This window comes from Octopus bimaculoides, chromosome 1 (genome assembly GCF_046866305.1).
Source record: "Octopus bimaculoides isolate indiv1 chromosome 1, ASM4686630v1, whole genome shotgun sequence".
Classification (NCBI taxonomy): domain Eukaryota; kingdom Metazoa; phylum Mollusca; class Cephalopoda; order Octopoda; family Octopodidae; genus Octopus; species Octopus bimaculoides.
This window is the reverse complement of record NC_142928.1, coordinates 137,500,447-137,520,446: the sequence shown is the minus strand read 5'-3', so window position 1 is coordinate 137,520,446 and position 20,000 is coordinate 137,500,447. Positions and strand designations below refer to the sequence as shown.

Below are 20,000 nucleotides of genomic sequence, written 5' to 3'. Positions count from 1 at the left end.
ACTGATATGTTGATAGACTAACCCTTCCTCTTTACAAATGTGCCAGTCAATAGATCTGCATTACAAGCGATGTGTTTGCGTCATCGTTGAATCTAACTGCCGAATCCTATTCGAAAAACTTTAGGCGTGCGTTATTATAGCCACTTCTTTACAGCTACTTTCTCCTCGTATGTGACAACATATTGTCTGACCTAGGGTTTACGATAGAGGGTGAACACTAACCAGCCCATGTTGCTAATTACTTGATTTGTTACCAAGGATATCTGTGGTTGTGCATTGTGATGGTGATGGTGTATCGTTTTTAGATTCTTGTTCGGTCTCTTCCGCCAAATCCTAAGATTTTTGAGTTTCTCAATGTACCACTCGTTGTTCATGGTACAGATGTTTTCTAAACAATAAAGGAGAATAAAGTCCTTGTCATCTCAAAAGACGGTCATCTTGACTTTCAGTGCCGACTGCGAGCTCTTAAACATTTTAGGCATCGGAGAAAAGGTGTGAGTCTTCGTTTCAGAATCATAAATATACGGCTACGTTTCTTTCTCTGTTGCCAGATCATTAAAAAAAATATGTTTTCGTTGGATTTAAACTCTCTCAGCAGGACAGAAGAGACTTACACCTTTCTCTGCTTCAAATCAGGTACCAATTGCAGTGATACCTATTTTGCATGCACTTTCAGACACTCGAAATCTTCCACCATCTTCTGTAACGCATTGTTGTTGCCACTACTGTTTTCGTATTCGTCAACTTTTTCGTGACTGCTATCGTTGGTAGACAAGCTGTGTTTAAGTTGAGGTAAGAGGAATCGGCGTTACGCATTGTTTTGGGGAAATCGGTCTGCTTTCTATCACTTCATAAACTTTGGACGTGTTTTGGTGTCACTATCATTTTAAATGTTAAAATTTATGAGGTGGTGAAATTTTTGTTGTAAGAAAGGTGCTCCTTATGGCCCTATTTAGCCGTCCTGCTCTTCCACATAGGGAGGTAGGGTTTCTTATTTGACGAAATTTAAAAAAAAAACATGAAACAAAATAAAATATTTCCAACAAAAACAATTATCCTTTTACTAACAGAAGTAAAGCGCATCAACCGCAGTATAATAATAATAATAATAATAATAATAATAATAATAATAATAATAATAATAATAATAATAACCAGAATCCTTGTCCGGGACCGGATCGATCCCAAAATCTAAGCAGTTCGTGCAAGTCACGAGGCCAAACATCCCTAAAAGTTTCATCCGAATCCATTCAGCGGTTCTTCAGATATCTTGTCCACGGACAAACAAACAAACGCGACTGAAAACAATACCTCCGCTAAGGCGGAGGTAATAATAATAATAATAAATGGAAACTGAAGAAGGTGAAGATAGTGCCAGTTATTGTTGGGCCCTTGGGAATAGTATCAGAAGGTATCAAGGGGAATATAAAGGAAATTGGAATAGAGTGCCCAGTAAAACTGTTACAAAAGGTAAGCTTCGTTGGCACGGCCAGAATAATCAGGAAAGTATTAGAGAGCTGATAAGAATGGATAGCACGGTACCGTAGGCTGCAGGTAGCAAGTCCGCTACGCATGTAAGACTCCAGGAGCTCCAACAAAACATGTGATAAACAGAAGAAATAATAATAAAGAAGAAAGTTCGGACGAATGCAACTGATATTACTACTTCACTGTATCGAAAATATCCATTAACACGGATGAAATAATAACGAAGAATGAAAACAAATGGTGTAAATATTTTATAATCTTTGTGTAAGTAATACCATTTAGTTAGTAAAATGATACTGCTTTTTGCCTTATATAAGCACTGTATTGTAATGTTCACGCGAATCACTAAAAAGCAACCACAAGAAGGCAACCATATGTAAACACGTGTAAATACACTAGCAGGGAACATGTCAAATCAAAGAGAAATTTAAACAAAAACAAAAAAAAATAGTATCCAGATATAAAAGAGAAATAAGGAGAATGCATATTGAATTTGATGCATAAAAATACGTAAAGTGGCAAGTGAAACATTCCGCATCACTGAAAGCAACTAAACCAGTACCCAATAAAAATAATGGAGAGGATTTTACTCCTACGTACACAAATAAAACACAGAACCTAAATGGACAGAAGAGGAATAAGTTTCCATACTATATGTATATTTTACAGTTATATTCTACCCTCCAAAACCAAGACAACCACAATATAAATGCATAAAATCTAGAGAGGAATTAATCTTGATCTAAAATAACTGTTTATCCTTGCAGATTAGCTACTTTAAGAGGATACGTTCTTAGTTGTTAGTAACCAAAGATAGCAAATATAAAAATAAATCATTTAAATTGAAGAATGCCTAATAAAAATACAAGCAAACTCTGTCATAGCTTACAAATTATCGTGGATTCATTTAAAAATAAAACCTAAACTGAAAATGTAATAAAAAATATGCTAAAACATTGACCCTACTTGACCAGTGGCATTACAAAACTGATAAACATGGCGTCAAAATGTACAATAGGAAACTACTTGTAGGTGCAGCTGTGTGATTAAGAAGTCTGCTTTACAGCCATGTGATTTCAGGGCCAACCACGCGGCGCGATACTATGGGCAAGTGTCTTCTATAGTCCCGGGCTGGCCAATGCATGTACATATTTGTGTGTGTGCGTGTGTGTGTGCGTGTGTGTGTGTTGTTTGTTTCCCATCACCGCCGCTTAACAACCGGTGCTGGTTTGTTTACGTCCTCGTAACTTATCGGTTCGGCAAAATAGATCCGGTAGAGTAAGTACCCTGCTTTACAAAATAAATAAATAAATACATTATAATAAGTACCTGTGGTAGATTTGTTCGACTAAATCCTTCGTAACGATGTCCTAGTGTGGCCGCAGTCCAATGATTCCCACAAAGATAAAAGAAATGATTTAGTGTAAATATATTTCCTTCCAATTCCATTAGAACATCATTTTCTTTCTCTTTATTATCGCTGTTACTCTAAATAACCCTAAGTGGAACAACTCTTAACACTGTGTAACGCAATCAATGTTTCTAATAAAGGCCAAGGCAAGGCGGTGAGATGGCGGAAATGTTAGCACGCCGGGCAAAATGCTTAGCGGCATTTCGTCTGTCTTTATGTCCTGAGTTCAAATTCCACCGAGGTCGACTTTGCCTTTCATCCTTTCAGGGTCGATAAATTAAGTACCAGTTGCGTACCGGGGTCGAACTAATCGACTGGTCTCCCTCCCCCAAAATTTCGGGCCTTGTACCTAGAGTAGAAAAGAATATAGGCCATGGCTAATAATTTTCTGGGATGGAAGTTGCTTACATCGACTATTGATTCTGCACTATTGATTCTGCGAGCCCACCGCAAGAAGTTTTGAAGCGAGAGGTTAATCGATTATATCGATCCCACTTCTTGATTTGTACTTTATTTCATCGAACGCAAAAGGACGAAAAGTAAAGTTGACCTCTGTAGTATTTAAACTCAAAAGGTAAATCGGAAGAAATTCCACGAAGTATTTTGTTTAACACTCCAGCGGCTCAGCTCATTGTTTGTTTTGGACAAGAGGCTCTCGAATGACTTTTACTACCACATGTGTAGTAACTGGACCTTCTACCACGCATCACCAATTTGATTGACCTTCTCTTTGCTCCCTCAGTAGGTTACAGTTCAAGGGGACCTTTATGGTCTTCTAGGTTTAACAGAAACTGGATACATTCCAGACTCCACTCGATGACACGTTATTTCAGGCCTACTGCGCCGACCACATGAGGAGGGGAGATAAGGAGGAGGGGAGAAAGGGGGAGGAGGAAGAGACGATGACGGTGACGAGAAGATGAAGTAGAAGACAAAAATGAAGAGAAAGAAGAAATAATGTGAAATACGATGGAAAGAATAACGAGTGAATAGGGGAGGAAATGCTTGATAAATGCTAAGAGGAGGTGTAGTACGATAGGAAACCATTAGGTTGTGAGAAATAATCACTGAGTCTGGTTGATTTCGGTTTCGTTGATTTTGAAGTGCAATTATTTTTCGAAGTTCTATTTGTTTAGGAAGATATTTCACTGTACCACAATGCAACATATGCAATTATTTTTCAGAGTAACAGCAACATCAGCAATAATAATAATAATAATAATAATAATAATAATAATAATAATAATAATAATAATAATTATTATTATTATTATTATTATTATTATTATTATTATTATTATTATTATTATCATTTATTTGCCACAAGGGTGAAGGTGAGGGGGACAATACAAAGACAGACATAAAGTGTGTGGGTTTGCATATAATGAAAGGATAAAAAGAAGGGTAAGTACACAGGGTATACATTGAAAAAGAAGGGACATATGCATAACATACAAAGGTTACAAAAAAAAGAAGATTATAGAGATATGGCCTTCCTGATACAGGAAGGTCTCTAGGGATAATCGAGGAACCCCACTGTCCGAGATTTCTCTGAAGCCCCAAGAGCAAGTACCCTCTCCAATTCCTTCTCTCCAATTCAGGTCTACACTTAGAGAGGTACCGTCCACTCTTGCTATTTTTGCCCAACTTTCAATAAACTCACTCGAAGACAGCACTTCCCTCCTCACTCTCAATTTCCTTTACAAGTGAAACGTGAAGAAGTCAATGAGAACTCTACCATAGAGGAATGTATCTGTTCTCATGTTTTTCAGTCTTGTCCACCAAACAACCTCTTTCGTCACAGCCACCAGGCAAATAATAATAATAATTAAAGATAGCGTCTCGATAATAATACCGGTTGATGACTAACCTTAAAACACAAACGTCAATGTTGAGTGAAAATGTCTAATACAAATGTATCAAATAATAGTGTTAATAAGGCTGGAACTAAAGCTGGAAAGCTTTTCGCCTGACACAGCCTTTTGCCTGTGAGCGAAAAGCCGGGTCGTCATCCAGAAACTGCTTATACACAAAGCCAGAGGCAGAGAAGAAGGTGGGAACAGGAAGCAATCCGAACGGTAATTGAATGCTGGATCACAAGTGAACCCAGTAGAAGAGGATTCCGACAACGCATGAAAGCAAAAATGGAATGAAATAGGACTCTTTGAAATAAGTGACCAACGGTTAGCCGACCAGACAAGAGCAGTAAGAGCAAAGGGTGGTTAACAGATATGGAAATTGAAGAGATAAAAAGGAAATTAAAACTAGAAATAATACTTCACCAGCAGATAACGTATCCAACGAGGACAGAGAAATGAATGGCAGCAGTGAAGACGCAGAGCAAAGTGTAAATCTAGCTGCATTCTCAGTAAAGGAAGCAGAAGTAATAGGAAGAGCTATATCACAAAAATACGATGATGACCAACAAGACAAAGTGAGGATTCTGTGCAGACCCCAGTGTTTCACTGCTACTTAATTTATCGACCCTGTAAGGATGAAAGGCAATGTCGACCTTGGCGGAATTTGAACTCAGGACGTAGCGAGGAGCGAAATATCACTAAGCATTTCGTCCACACGTGCTAACTATTCTACCAGCTCGCCGCCTAACAATAATAATAATCATAATCATAACGGTTTCAAATTTTGCCACAAGGGCAGCAAGTTTGGGGGAGGGGATGAGTCGATTACATCGCCCCCAGTGTTCAACTGGTACTTATTTTATCGACCCCAAAAGGATGAAAAGTAAAGTTGACCTGAGCGGAATTTGAATTCAGAACGTAGCGACGAGCGAAATACCGCTAAGTATTTCGTCCGGCGCGCTAACGATTCTGCCAGCTAGACACCTTACAACAACAACAACAACAACAAAAACAACAACAATAATAATAATGATAATAATAATAATAATAATAATAATAATAATAATAATAATAATAAAGCCCTGATGCAGTACCAGGCATTGGCTTTCATGGCTTCTGATCTTAACTGATTGGAAGTGTTATCATGTACATTGTTTTGTCTTGGTATAAAAAGATGGGCTACAACAAATATTCTGCTCAATACCACAGATTTGCTTGTCAGTTGTTTGACCTTAACCAGTTGAGCATGTCCCTTGGTGGCTGACGATATGTGCATCTCTGATCATGAGCAGAAGTAGTGGGGGAGCATCATAGCCATGTGTTGAGAGGAGTTCATTGGGGTTTGAATAATTCACCTTTGGAAACATGGGTGTTTTGCTCAACACCCTTAAACAACCCTTATTCAGGGACTTTTTGAGCGGGATGGGTGACTTGACCTGAAGACAATTCTAACTGGGCCCCACCTGCAAGGTCATGCGCTGTTTATCTTGATATGAGATCATCATGTCGCGCACATATGGTTGTGATGCATGTGCCTGGTGTACCCTTATCAGATGGGTAGTCATGATGGGTATATTGGGCTTTGTATATTTTACTCCATTGTCACTTTGATGGCATGCACTGCTCTCTCACTCAATAATAATAATAATAATGATAGCAGCAACAACAACAACCCGAACGGTAGTGATAATAATATTTCGGGTCAACGTTGATGTTCGTAATACAGTGAGCAAAAAAATTGAAAAATGGTTGGTAAAAGACAGACATGAAAATGAAAATAGAGTACATCCAGCGAACAGCATTAATTAGCAAAGCACGGAGACTGTAAAGTTCTTAAAACTTGAAAAGACAGTGCCACCTTAGTTCATGGGAAGTAATCAGCTTGTACATTAATGAAACCCCCAGCAGCAAGCTGGGTGTTAGATATATTAATAATATTATTGTCATAGTGTAGCGCATATTATCAAAGTGACACTGGGGTACACATATACGAAACCCAGTATACTCATCCTGACTACACGTTTGATCTGGCTACACAAGGCACATGCATCACAACCATATGTGCGCGACTTGGTAATATCATACGAAGAAAAAAAAACGCATGACCTTGCAGCTGGACCCCAGTGTTCTATATGCCGAGATACCATCGACCCCAATTTTTGGGGTAGTTATTTTATTAACCCCAAAAGGATGAAAAGCAATGTTGACATGGGCGGGATTTGAACTTAGAATGTAAAGAGCTGGAACTGTTACCGCAAAGTATTCTATTTTATTTTATTTTCAGCGATATGGCGATTCCAGCATCTCGCTGTGGTCATCACAGAAGTTATTATACTGTTGTATCATAGTATAATGCTGCTGGGGCGTATTTTATCGAACGAATAGTTGGTGTTCAACACTTCATGATAGATAACTAACCTTATTGGGATTTGAATTCCGAAATATAACACAGACTGTCAAATCATTTACTATTCCAAAACCAATAGCTGCTGATTCTGAAAGTCCTCTGGGTGATACTTTGATAATGTTCTTCGCAGCAATTTTTTTCCCAGTTTCTTTGAAGTATGTTATCACAATTGAACTGAAGATTTCTGATTGGTGTAGAGGAGAAATTTACTTTGCATCATAAAACATATTTGTGTGTAAGAATAACAAATTTAGTGGGTAAATTCCGTGACAAAACTACGTTGATCGTATTTTCTTGCTAAACTCCAAGTGAAAAATTTTCTATCAGCAGCGAGATTTCAACAATAGAATCGATTGAATCGATAGCAATATATTGATGATGTACGTTGTAAAGCAGCGATTCCAAAGCTTTTACTATGGCGACGGCCTTTTTTGACAGACCCATAATCATCTGCAATCCCTTTTAATAAGGAAATATACATACAAGCATTCATACATACATAAATACACACACACACACACACACACACACACACACACACACACACACACATGATAAATAAATAAGATATACGTGAGTCGGTGAAGATGTAAGAAAGTCGATAGAATGCTTTGTGGTATGTGTTCTTATTTTGTGTCCCCTGAGTTCAGATTTTTCCAATGACAACTTTGTCGGGCATTATTTCGAGGACGGCAAATAATATATCATTCCCAGGATGTGGATTGGTGAGATTGTTAGAGTGTCGTACGGGGTACTATGTGAATCTATCCGTTCTGAGTTCAAAACAGACTTCGTGCCACCGAAAAAGGATCGATGATACTTCTATCAGTATTTACGATGATCAGAGAGTACCAACAAATAAAATTTAAAAAATAACAACGGAAACATCATATTCTTGGTTTAATCGGAAGACCGATTGCCGACACGGCATTTTATCCTTTTCATGGGGAAATATTCCTCGGTTTTTCATTTAAAGATGTGTTGTAATTTTCATACAGTATATGGCTTATTGTATAAATATATTGGTGAGCGTTTTACATTGTACTAAATATTTCAAGCGTTAAAGGTTTGTGTTCGAGATCTTTTCGGAATTATATACAACGACCTATAGATTTAGAACAGCTGACTTAGAATAAGAAGGTGATAATTAACAAACTGAGACACGGTTTGAGACGCGTTGCACTTGTGGACATTGTGTATTCCGCTCAGACACCGTGAATTTAGGATTACATTATCCTTTGTAACTGTCCTCTCTGGAGAAAAGAAACAGAGTGTCTTTGAGGGCGATTCGTCAGTTAATCTCAGACGGTAGAGCGTCTTCATAGGCGTTCAGTCATTGGCTCACCGCTTATGTATATATATATATTTTTCAATTAAAGCATGCTTTTATCCTTTTCAAGGACCAACTACTTTGGTGGCCATTCTATGATTCCCCCTCTCTCGCCTCTTTCCTCACATACACACATATGCACATACACACACCTACACATATACACAGATCAATACATACGTGCATAAAAGCATGAATGTCACACAACTACTAACGTTGCTATATACTGGGAAAAGGCTTGAACGTCAATTTCATTTCCTACCTTCGTGCAATTATGTATGGACTCATGCCAAAAAAAAAAAAAAAATTTTAAGTAATTATTTCACCGAACTTAAAGGGATTCAAATCAGATTCAGTCCTGGTAGTATTCGAACTCCGAGCAAATGATTATTGAATATTTTAAAGTTCCTTATGTTAAAGCTCGTAATTGCTTTTTATTCTTTTCCTTTCTGTTCTCATATATAACTTCTCCCATCTCTCTTCTCCCACATGTCTCCTCTCTTCTTTCAACTCAATTCCCACTCTCTTCACCATATATGTGTGTGTTTCTTTGTATGTATGTTTATGTGTACGTATGGTTCTAATACGGTATTTTAATACATTCAAACTTGCTACTTAAGTTTCATGGATAAGAATGCACTACCTTATCTGGAGTGCAGATTTGTCTCTTCCCATTTTATTAAGTACGACAAATATGGCTACACATAAAAAGGCAACACGATAATAGATACTTGTGATAAACCGCGAGAAATGGTGAGCGCAAAGAATAAAGAAAATATAAATAGGAAATGAAACCTAATTTGTGTCTAAACCAGTTGACGCATGCAGAAAAAGAATTGAGAGAATTAAAAGTAATCTTGAATATTTTCAAGAAAGGTTATTAAGTAATATGTAATGTATCGTTTCAATATATATATAACGGAAATTTATAAAGAAATACCCAGGAGATAATGGACGAAATTGACAAGAAGATTGTAGAATACTCAAATTCGGTATGTGACACTCTAATTGTATACATAAGACAACATAATATAGTCATATGCAATGCATATTACCCACCGGATGCTCCAAACCACATAGGCAAGTTTGAAGATTGCCTCACAAGAATTAAAGAAATCCTCATTAAAACTGGAACACCACGTGACCATATTTCTTATGGGTGATTTCAACTTCCCCAATGTCAAATGGCCCGAAGGTCTCATACTCTCAGGAATGAATCATCGCCAGAAAGCACAGGTGGAGTCCCTTCTCAACCTCACAATGCCCTATTCATGGCGCAAGCAGTTCTCAGATCAACTAGAGCGAATAACATTCTGGATCTCTGTTTCACGAACAATATGGACATCATTCATGATGTGAAAGTGACGCCGATATTAGTCTCGGATCACAACATAATAGAGCTGTCTATGTTTGGTCCGAAAGTAACCAGAGACATACAGCCTAAAGGAAGCACCCGAAATCTCTCCAATCTGAACTTCCACAAAGCAGACTGGAAATCGATCCAGAAAGAGATTCTCAGAGAGGACTGGCCAACATATCTCTCCACACCAGACATTGACCTGAAACTGGAATGTTTCATGTCTATTGTGCAAGCCATATGCCAGAGATATGTCCCAGAGCACAAGGCCAAAACAAATAGGAACAAGATTCCAAAGGAGAGGAAGATCCTCATGAGACGACGGACAAACGTTGCAAATGGACTCAACCAGCATCCCAAAAGTAGCGAAAGGTCCCGCCTAAAAACAAAACTGATGGAGATTGAAAAAAAGCTGAAACAAGCCTATGTGAGGGAGAGAGCAGACAAAGAAGCCTGGGTTATAAAAAACATTAAGTGAAACCCAAAAGCCTTCTTTCATTACGCGAAAGAAACAACCTCAGTACGCTGCAAGATAGGACCCCTCTTCGAAAAGGATGGCTCTCTCACAGACAGTCCAACTAGGATCAGTGCGGTAATGAATGACCAGTTCAAAAGTGTTTTCACCACCCCGTTGGAACACAGAAAAGTGAACGAACCAGTGGACTTCTTTGCCACCTCCCCTATAACCAGCGAGGCAGTTACAATGGAATACATCGACATTAGCGAAGAAGATGTACTACTAGCTATAGATGAACTGGACACAAACTCAACTACTGGTCCTGATGGTTTCCCAGCAATCCTCCTCAAATCGTGTAAGAATGCCCTGGAAAAACTCCTCCAGATTCTCTTCCAGAGCTTTCTTGCAAATAGCAGACTGCCAAGCAAGCTGAAGGAGGGAATAATATGTCCAATCCATAAAGGGGGAATCAGAGCAGATGCCAAAAACTATAGGCCTATCTCTCTGACTGAAGAAAATAACTTGCTGAGTGATACCCAGCATGGCTTTCGACTAGGTAGGAGCTGCCTGACCCAGCTCTTACAACATTATGACTGGGTGCTGAGGCAGTTATTCAACAACTCAAATATGGACGTAATATACCTTGATTTTGCAAAAGATTTTGACAAAGTGGTTCATGGTATGATATGCCACAAACTGCGTGATCTTGACATAGCTGGAAAACTTGGAGAGTGGTTACATGACTTTCTGAAAGATAGAAGTCGGGCAGTAATAGCTAATGGAGCCACCTCTATGAAAACACAAATAGTGAGTGGTGTTCCACAGGGCACTGTCCTGGGACCACTGCTTTTTATAGTGGCCCTCTCAGATATGCCCTCAAGTGCCCGGATATGCACCCTTGCAAGCTACGCAGACGATACGAAAGTCTCGCAGAAAATACAGAACCCCAGCGATGTTGCACATCTGCAGCAGGAGTTGGACTCAATTTACAGATTGGCTGAGGATAATAATATGCAGTTTAATGCTGAAAAATTCCAAGCCCAACGCTACCAGTGTCTAAAACTGAATATGAAACTTACAGGGTACACTGGTCCACATGGGATTACAATCCCAGAGCCTAAATCAGTGAGCGACCTGGTTATTGACAAGTGCACATTACCAGGATGGCGACAAAGTGCAGACGACTGGCTGGATGGATCCTTACAACATTCAGAACCAGAGATAAGGAAACCATGATGGTCCTCTGGAGAACATTCGTCCTCAGCCGCCTGGATTACTGCTCACAGCTATGGTCACCCACCAGTGTGAAATTAACAGCGGACCTTGAAGCAATCCAAAGAAGATTCACAAAGAAGATCGTCTCTTTGCTCAGCTACTGGGAAAGGCTGAAACAGCTAAGACTCTACTACCTGGAGAGAAGGCGGGAGAGGTATGCAGTAATATACATCTGGAAGATCCTAGAAGGAATTGTACCAAATTATGGCATTGAGAGCTACACCAATGCCAGTACGGGACGACACTGCATAGTGCCAAAGACTCCAGCAACGCTGTCACGCTTCATGACTAGTTACTGCAACAGCCTGGGTTTCAGGGGCCCACAGCTTTTTAATATTCTCGCAAAGAGCCTGAAGAACCTGCACAAAGTAGATGTAGGCGTTTTTAGATCAAAGCTGGACCTCTTCCTATCGAGAGTCCCAGATGAACCTACCTCACGGCAAGAGGTATAAATGAGGGTAGCTACATCAAACTCTATTTTTCACCAAGTACCACATATTGGAGGAGGATCTCAGTAATAACAGTGTAGCAAAACGGCGGTGCATCAGCATGGCCGCAGCTCTGAGCTGAAACTACAGCAAAAAAAATAATATAATATATATAATATATATTGGCTAAACTGGCAATATGACCATCCCCAAGTACAACAACAATATATATATATATATATATATATATATATATATATATATTATATAAAATATGATATATATAATATGATATGTATATAATATATATATATATATATATATATATATATATATATATATATATATATATATATAATTTTTCAGTAAATGTCGTAATCGTTACCAATATAGCATAATACTTCACCCCAAAGGATCATTGATTAGATTCCTTAAGGGTCGTTCTCATTGTTTATATTTCCAAGGTTTCAAATTTATATGTTTAAAAATGTAGAGACTCTCAACACGACCGATCTTTATTCCATTTATTTAATTATTTACCATTCGATGTCAACATTTCTGTGCCCAACTCTATCCAGCGATTGATCCGTTGGATGTCTGACTGTGTTTTTTTCGTAATTTGTTCTGATGGAAGCCATTCCTGAGGAAGTGCCAAACGTTAGACATCCAACGGATCAGTCGCTGGATAGAGTTGTGCACAGAAATGTTGACATCGAATGGTAAATAATTAAATAAATAGAATAAAGATCGGTCGTGTTGAGAGTCTCTACATTTTTAAACATATATATATATAATATAATATATACATATTACACAGTCTACAAACTTACACAGTCTACAAAAACATAGAAATTGAAAGGAGAGAAATTATGGTGCTACAAATCGGACAGCTGTTTGTGGAGCACGGAGTTACTTTATAATGTTGGTAGATGTAGTTACCCATAATATGCAAATAATATGCAACTAGTAATGGAGGCAAATAAACATTGGATAGATCCGGCCTCCGTCTTCAGGGTGGAGAGATAAAAATCTGACGGTCAAATTTTTATCTCTTTAAATATTTAATTCTTTGTGTAAGTTTGCTCTGTTAATATATAAACATCTATATATTTATACTTGAATATTCATCGTCTGTTTTATCTATTTATTTAGTTACTCTCTCTCTCTCTCTCTCTCTCTATATATATATATATATATATATATGTCCTACACTCTCTCTTTATTAGTCATGCTGTCTTCCCACTACAATCTGTCGCGCTATTAATATGTTGAAGAATAGTGTGGGTTTTTCTTTGACTTTGAATGGTTGGGTAGTTCCACTTCAAAACGCACTTTCTTCAATACATGAAATCCCAAATTAAGGAATGCGTAATGTTTTACATTATAAAGTGAAGCAACATTTATACATATATATATATATATATATATATATATATGCTTATATTAATATTATAGAGCAATTAATAAGCTACGTTTACAGGTTCCAAGGTTCCAGTAAAAATATGTCATATTACTCACTACATATATTTAGTTACACGCATTTAGTTGTCAATAAACAAGAGAAGCAGCGAAGAGTTCTACCAGCATTTCTATATTATTATTATTATTATTATTATTATTATTATTATTATTATTATTATTATTACTACAGTAGTCTTATTTTTATTGCTTGGTTTCACTTCACAAACATGTATTGTTTGTAGTAAAGAGTCTTTTTGATCTTCATTCTTTAAGAACTGTTTGAAATTTCCAGTAAAGAGAAAGCTATTTATTTCAGGTAACCTAATTTTCCAAATGCAGCCTGCCTTGAAAACAATCTTGCTAGAGCTTCACGAAAAGAGCTTAATTTCGTTTTGTTTTACATTTGCTTTTTAACAACCTCCTTACTGTCTGTATTTTCTTTAATATATATTCAATTACCAGTTTCTTCTCTCCTCAATGACTGTATAAGTAGTGCCAGGTGTTGTTCTTGTAGTTGTTTAACACCCATGGGAGCCCTGATTCAGTAGAGCTAAGATCAAAGACGTTCTAGCCATGACCAACCATTTTATTTTGACAAAGTGTATGGCGAGCCTTATTATCCAAGGTATATTGTCTCTATCTAAAACAACAGTTTGTGACTTGAGAGAGATTTAACTGCTATTCATAGCAAGTCTCCGCCTAGGTTGTATTTTGGTTAGCTTATGCAATACACACACACACACACACACACATACATATTTACGCATGTAATATGAAACCTATGGCATCAGCTTTCTGAGTCCAGATAAAAGTTTTATATTATATTATATTATATTATATATATATATATTTGATCCTGACTGAACTTCCTATTCTGAACCACTTCTCAAACTTTCAGCACCTCTCCCATTCCTTTCTGTTGAAGTGCGTAGGCTCGAAACGTAAAAGACTCTTTTTATTTTTCCCGAGCATCAAACTAATAACACTTGCTTATTGTTTATACATCTATCATCGTCTTTTGATTTTTTATAAATTTCAGCTATATATATATATATATATATATATATATATATATATATATATACAAACATACATACATACATACATACATACATACATACATATTCATATATATATGCATGTGTGGGTGTATATTTTCGCGCACACGCGTAAGCACGTATGTATAAGAACAGACATGCACATTTACACTATCTGTTTTGTATGCCTAGAAATACTTTGAAACCTCGAATCTTATGAAATAATGAGGTATGAAAGTAAAACGAAATACATTGTAGAATAACTTTAAATATTTATAAGATTGAAATACATACTGAAGTATCTAAAACATTTAGATTTATTTTAATAACTATTTTAACATTTTAAATAAAAGTCAACATTCATAGAACGGTGAAATGTGAAAATTTTATTTTTTGTCCTTGGTTTATGTGAAGTATATTTCCTCAACTTCTTTAAAATCATAACCAGCAGACTGTTGGGCGGAAATAACAGGAAGTACATCTAAGAGTAAAGCGGAGACCGTTAGAAGTGACCGTCGTGAAAGAAAGTCGTCGGGAGTAAGCTGTGGTGTTTGAACAAAAATTGTGTTCAAAAAGTAATAAAAGCAACGCGCATATTAATAGATATTAAGACTTGTATTTTATACATTTTACTGTCATTTTAGATTCACCGAGACGGTTGTTTAGAGTCTTGGTTACAGGTCAGATATAAATGTATTAGAATCACTACATATAAGATTCTATATCTTCAATTTTTGGTGCAAAAAAGCACTTGAATTGATATCATTAACAGACGAGAACTGTCTGCAACGGCCGTCAGAACAGCTAGGTCACGTCATTTCGCCGTTTTCGTATTGGTTTTAATACTAGTTCAGTCGTTATCAATTGTTTATAAGACTACGTTTTATGTTCTGTTTCTGTTTGAGCTAAATTCCCACAAATAATGTAGTTAATACTTGACATGCTACATTTAAACACCACACGCTGAAAACAGAATTTGGTTATATTTTAATCATTTGTTGAAAGACAGCATTGCAAATGTGAAATGTCAGCTAACGGCTTTAAGCAAACGTCTTTCTCTGATTCCATATCACAAAAGTAGGCAACAGGGAAGAAATATATATACATAAAAAATAAGCACCAGCACCAGAAAGAAATGGTAATAAATATTGGTGGAAGTACATTGTGGTAATGAAGGTTGCTTCCATCCATTTACTCTCAAGTTCAATCACATTACATAGCGCTTGAAGCGAGTGTGTTCCGTCACGGTAGCATCGAGTTTACCGATAGCTTGTGAGGAGAGGCTGGTAGACTAAAACTGAGTAGAAGTCTATCATATATATATATATATATATATATATATATATATATATATATATATATATATATACAGAGAGAGAGAGAGAGAGAGAGAGAGAGAGATCTGTAAAATAATACGTGACAATTATTCGGTTGCTATAATAAAACTCTGAGTTTCGGATGTCGGGCGGAAAACTGCTCCGGCATCTCATCAGTTATGAAGACAAAAAAAAAATGCTATGAAAATGACCGTTAAAAAAAGGGAAATTACTATGAACTTGACTGTTATTAAGACAAACATAAGAGCTATTAGAATGACCGTTATGTATATATATAAGTGTTGTATCGTTCGTTCGATGTACGATATAACGGGATAATAATAATGTCCTTGCAAATCATTCTACTCAAGATACTGGTAATAAACCTCGATAATACGCAACTCTCGGCTTTACACAACTAATTCTTCATTAGGCACAAATGTCCGAAACACAAAGTGAACGACAGAAGGACAGACAGAACAATACAGGTGGGGACAAAAATATGAAAGAGATGAAAGGTGAAATTATATAAAAGATGAAGGTGAAATGGCCACTCGATGATATAATAAGAGCCATTTATTGGTCCTGCGAAATCCGCAGGCAGTCTAGACCATGCTGAATCCGTTTTTGGCCACGGCTGTATCTGCACTGGGGGCGCCTTTGCTGCCATGTCGCATTGCCTACATTGTTTTACCAGTCTCTCAATTTGCTTGTCTATATTCGGCCAATACACGTAACTCCTCATGAGGCTTTTCATCCGGGCAATCTTCAGATGTCCTACATGGAATTCTTTCAATATTCTGTTTAGCAGTACTTCAGGTATTACCACCCTTTCAGTTCTTTATCAAATTTTCATGTCTAGATGCAACTATATGCATGAGAATACATACATAAAACATACAAAACTCCACATACATACATACATACATACATACAATAATACCCTGTGTTGATGCTGAAATTCCAATGAAGGACCCTTGGATCTAGGTTAGAAACCGGTTCTTTCTCTATTGGCAAGAAATCTTGAAATAAATTGAATAATGACATACATACATACATACATATAAACTGTGGGGTTTTGTTTCGTCTTGTTTTTTTTTAATTTTCCCACCATACGCCCCCCCCCCCCTCCAACACACACACACAGAGTCGCACATGTATAGAAGTATGTATGTCTGTCTGTTCATTTGTTGTGCTATTTAATGTAACACTACGCACAATTCTTATTTTTACTTATTCAGCAGAATATGTGTGTATATATATATATATATATATATATATATATATATATATATATATATGTATATGTCTAAATTGAAATTCCGATAAACGTAAACAAACAAACGAAGTTTGCTTTTAGAAGAGTTGAGATGTCTTAGAAAGTTAAAGAAGTGATTTTAAATTCTCAATCGCAGGATCTACCCCTATTTGCAGAAAAAAGTGTAGGCGGTTAGCTATGAGACTCATAGCTAACCGCCTACACTTTTTTCTGCAAAATAGGGGTAGTTTATCCTGTTCAGGCTATATTATTAGCATTATCCTGCGATTGAGAATATACATATATATATATATATATATATATATATATATATATATATATATATATATATATATATATATGTATATATATATATATGAGGTTAATTCAAGAACAAACAAATTAAAAAGAAGAAAAGAAAGAAAAGAAAAAAAGCCGAACGTGAAGACATGCACAAGCAATATATTAATTTCCTGCTCGGCGATAGGAGATGGTTGTTAACGTTTCGGGCATAGCTTTTCGTCGGAAAGAGGAAAGTTCTGAAGTGACGGGAAGTGGAAGGAGAAAGAGAAAGTAGTTTCTGGGACTGTTGAGTGTGAAAATGGTATGTGTGTGTCTTTGTGTGTCTTCTGTGTGTGTTTGTCAGTGCGCGCGCGCGCGTGTATGTTTGTGGTAATATCTGTCTTCGTGTATGTTAGTGTTAGGGTATATGTCGCTTTGAGAGATCAATCTCAAGTCAGCAATTGTAGTGAAATTTGTGTGAACGGATGGGAGTGGCTGTGTGTGTATGTATGTATGTGTATGTATGTATGTATGTATGTGTGTTATTTCTTTACTACCCACAAAGGGCTTCACACATAGGGGACAAACAAAGACAGACAAACGGATTAAGTCGATTATATCGAGCCCAGTGCGTAACTGGTACTTATTTAATCGACCCCGAAAGGATGAATGGCAAAGTCGACCTCGGCGGAATTTGAACTCAGAACGTAGCGGCAGACGAAATACCGCCAAGCATTTCGCCCGGCGTGCTAACGTTTCTGCCAGCTCGCCGCCTTTTGTGTGTGTGTGTGTGTATGTATGTATGTATGTATGTATGAATTTATGTATGTACGTATGTACGTATACATGTTTTTTTTATGTTGTTGACTATCTAATCAGACAAAGTCATGAACAGCCCTACCCAGAGCGAAACTCAGGGCAGACAGTGAACTTTTGATATAATAGGCATATCTATCCATTCTCTTCTGCGCATTCAGCTCTAAGAGATAATATCTGAACTACATAAAATATAATGTTAATAGCCATTTTGTATCATACTTAATGTAAATACATCGTGGGGTACTTGCATTGAGTATGACATATTAATAGCTATTTTAATCTCATATTCCTTCAGTTGCATATAACGGATATTTAAAATATATTTTACAACTCTTTCATTACGATCTATACATACATACATACATACATACATACATACATACATACATATATCTAAGGCTCTGGTAACGTGTAAAAGTAGGGTATTTCCAGAGAAGTACTCAACCCGAGTTCTGGGATATCAACACAGTTGGGTTGCAGACCAATGCCGAAATTTGGGAAGTGTACAAAATCCTGGTTTCACGACGGTGACACCGTTGTGTGGGTTTGACGAAGAGTAAATTATAATCCAAATAATAAAACAAAGAAGTTCTATAAACAATCTTTAACTCATCTTTAATAAGATGTGTTCAAGAATTTTTTGTCGTTTTATTATTTGGTGTGTGTGTGTGTGTGTGTGTGTGTGTGCGTGGGTTGTTTATGTATACCAGTGTAAAACGATTTGCCGAGTTGCGTCTTCATCCTCAGAAGGTAACTTTGCCATTCGATAAATAAAGAGCAATAGAGATGAGTGTGAAACTGAAATAAGAACTGTCGTCCATTTGCCCATCAAATACCCGAAACCAATAAAAGATTAAAAGAATAAGAGAATAAAATACAGAACAGAAGAATACAGTTCATTTCAGAACACAATCTATTGTGTGTGATTTATATATCTTTCTCTTACCTCGTTGACACAACGATAAAATGGAAGCAGAATTTACGTGGGTTTTGTTTTGTTTGTCGCACCTCGTATTCTTTGTATATAGGTCACTGCATGATAACCGAGAGAGGAAACCATTTTTTGACACTTTATATAATTGATTAGCGATCAATATTTCGCTATATTTATTGTTAGAATATTCAAACTTATCAGAGTAGTAAGTAAAAAAACATCTACAATATCGACCTATGATCGCTATCAACATCAACAATGTCGAAATGATGTCAAATATAGAACAATGCGAAATAGTTGCTGTAACGGAGTATATTTTGGTAAAACAGTAATTATATCTACCATTTGGTATTTTTAACAACACAGTAGCCAAGTTTCGATTGACTCGTTTAATTCTAAACAAAATTTGAAAACATAATAATTGTTAGCTGAGAATATACTTAGAATAAAAAGCAAATTGGTAAACTCGCAACTGAAATTAAAGTAATGACGGTGTCTGCTAGATTTTCTAGAGAATAAAATGTTCAATTATTGGCGACATTTTGTCCTGTTCTTTATGTTCTGAGTTCATTTTCCACCGAGTTGGACCTTGCCTTTCATTGTTTCTGGATCGATGAAATAGGTATCTGTCGCCTACCCGCGAACTTGCTGGCCTTGTGCCAAAATTTGGTTAAGTCTCCTTTATATTAACTTTTCTTCTTTCCTGTGAAGACGAAGAACAATTTTATTAATTTTTCTTCATCTAATCGCGTGAAGCTCCAATCTGTTTATCGTCAGGATCACTCAATCGCCTCCTTTCACCATGTAGCACACCCAGTGTTCCTCTATCTGATGACTATGGGCAAAAGCGGTTGCATGTAGGATGAGGCTGAAAGGGTTTA

At 36.8% G+C, this 20,000-nt stretch overlaps 1 protein-coding gene across 1 annotated transcript in view; it reads left to right on the top strand.

Moving 5' to 3' along the window:
* The window catches only part of LOC149137769 (uncharacterized), a 213,016-nt gene that overhangs the window by 65,684 nt on the left and 127,332 nt on the right, over positions 1 to 20,000 (top strand). The gene's annotated exons all lie outside the window — the stretch shown is intronic.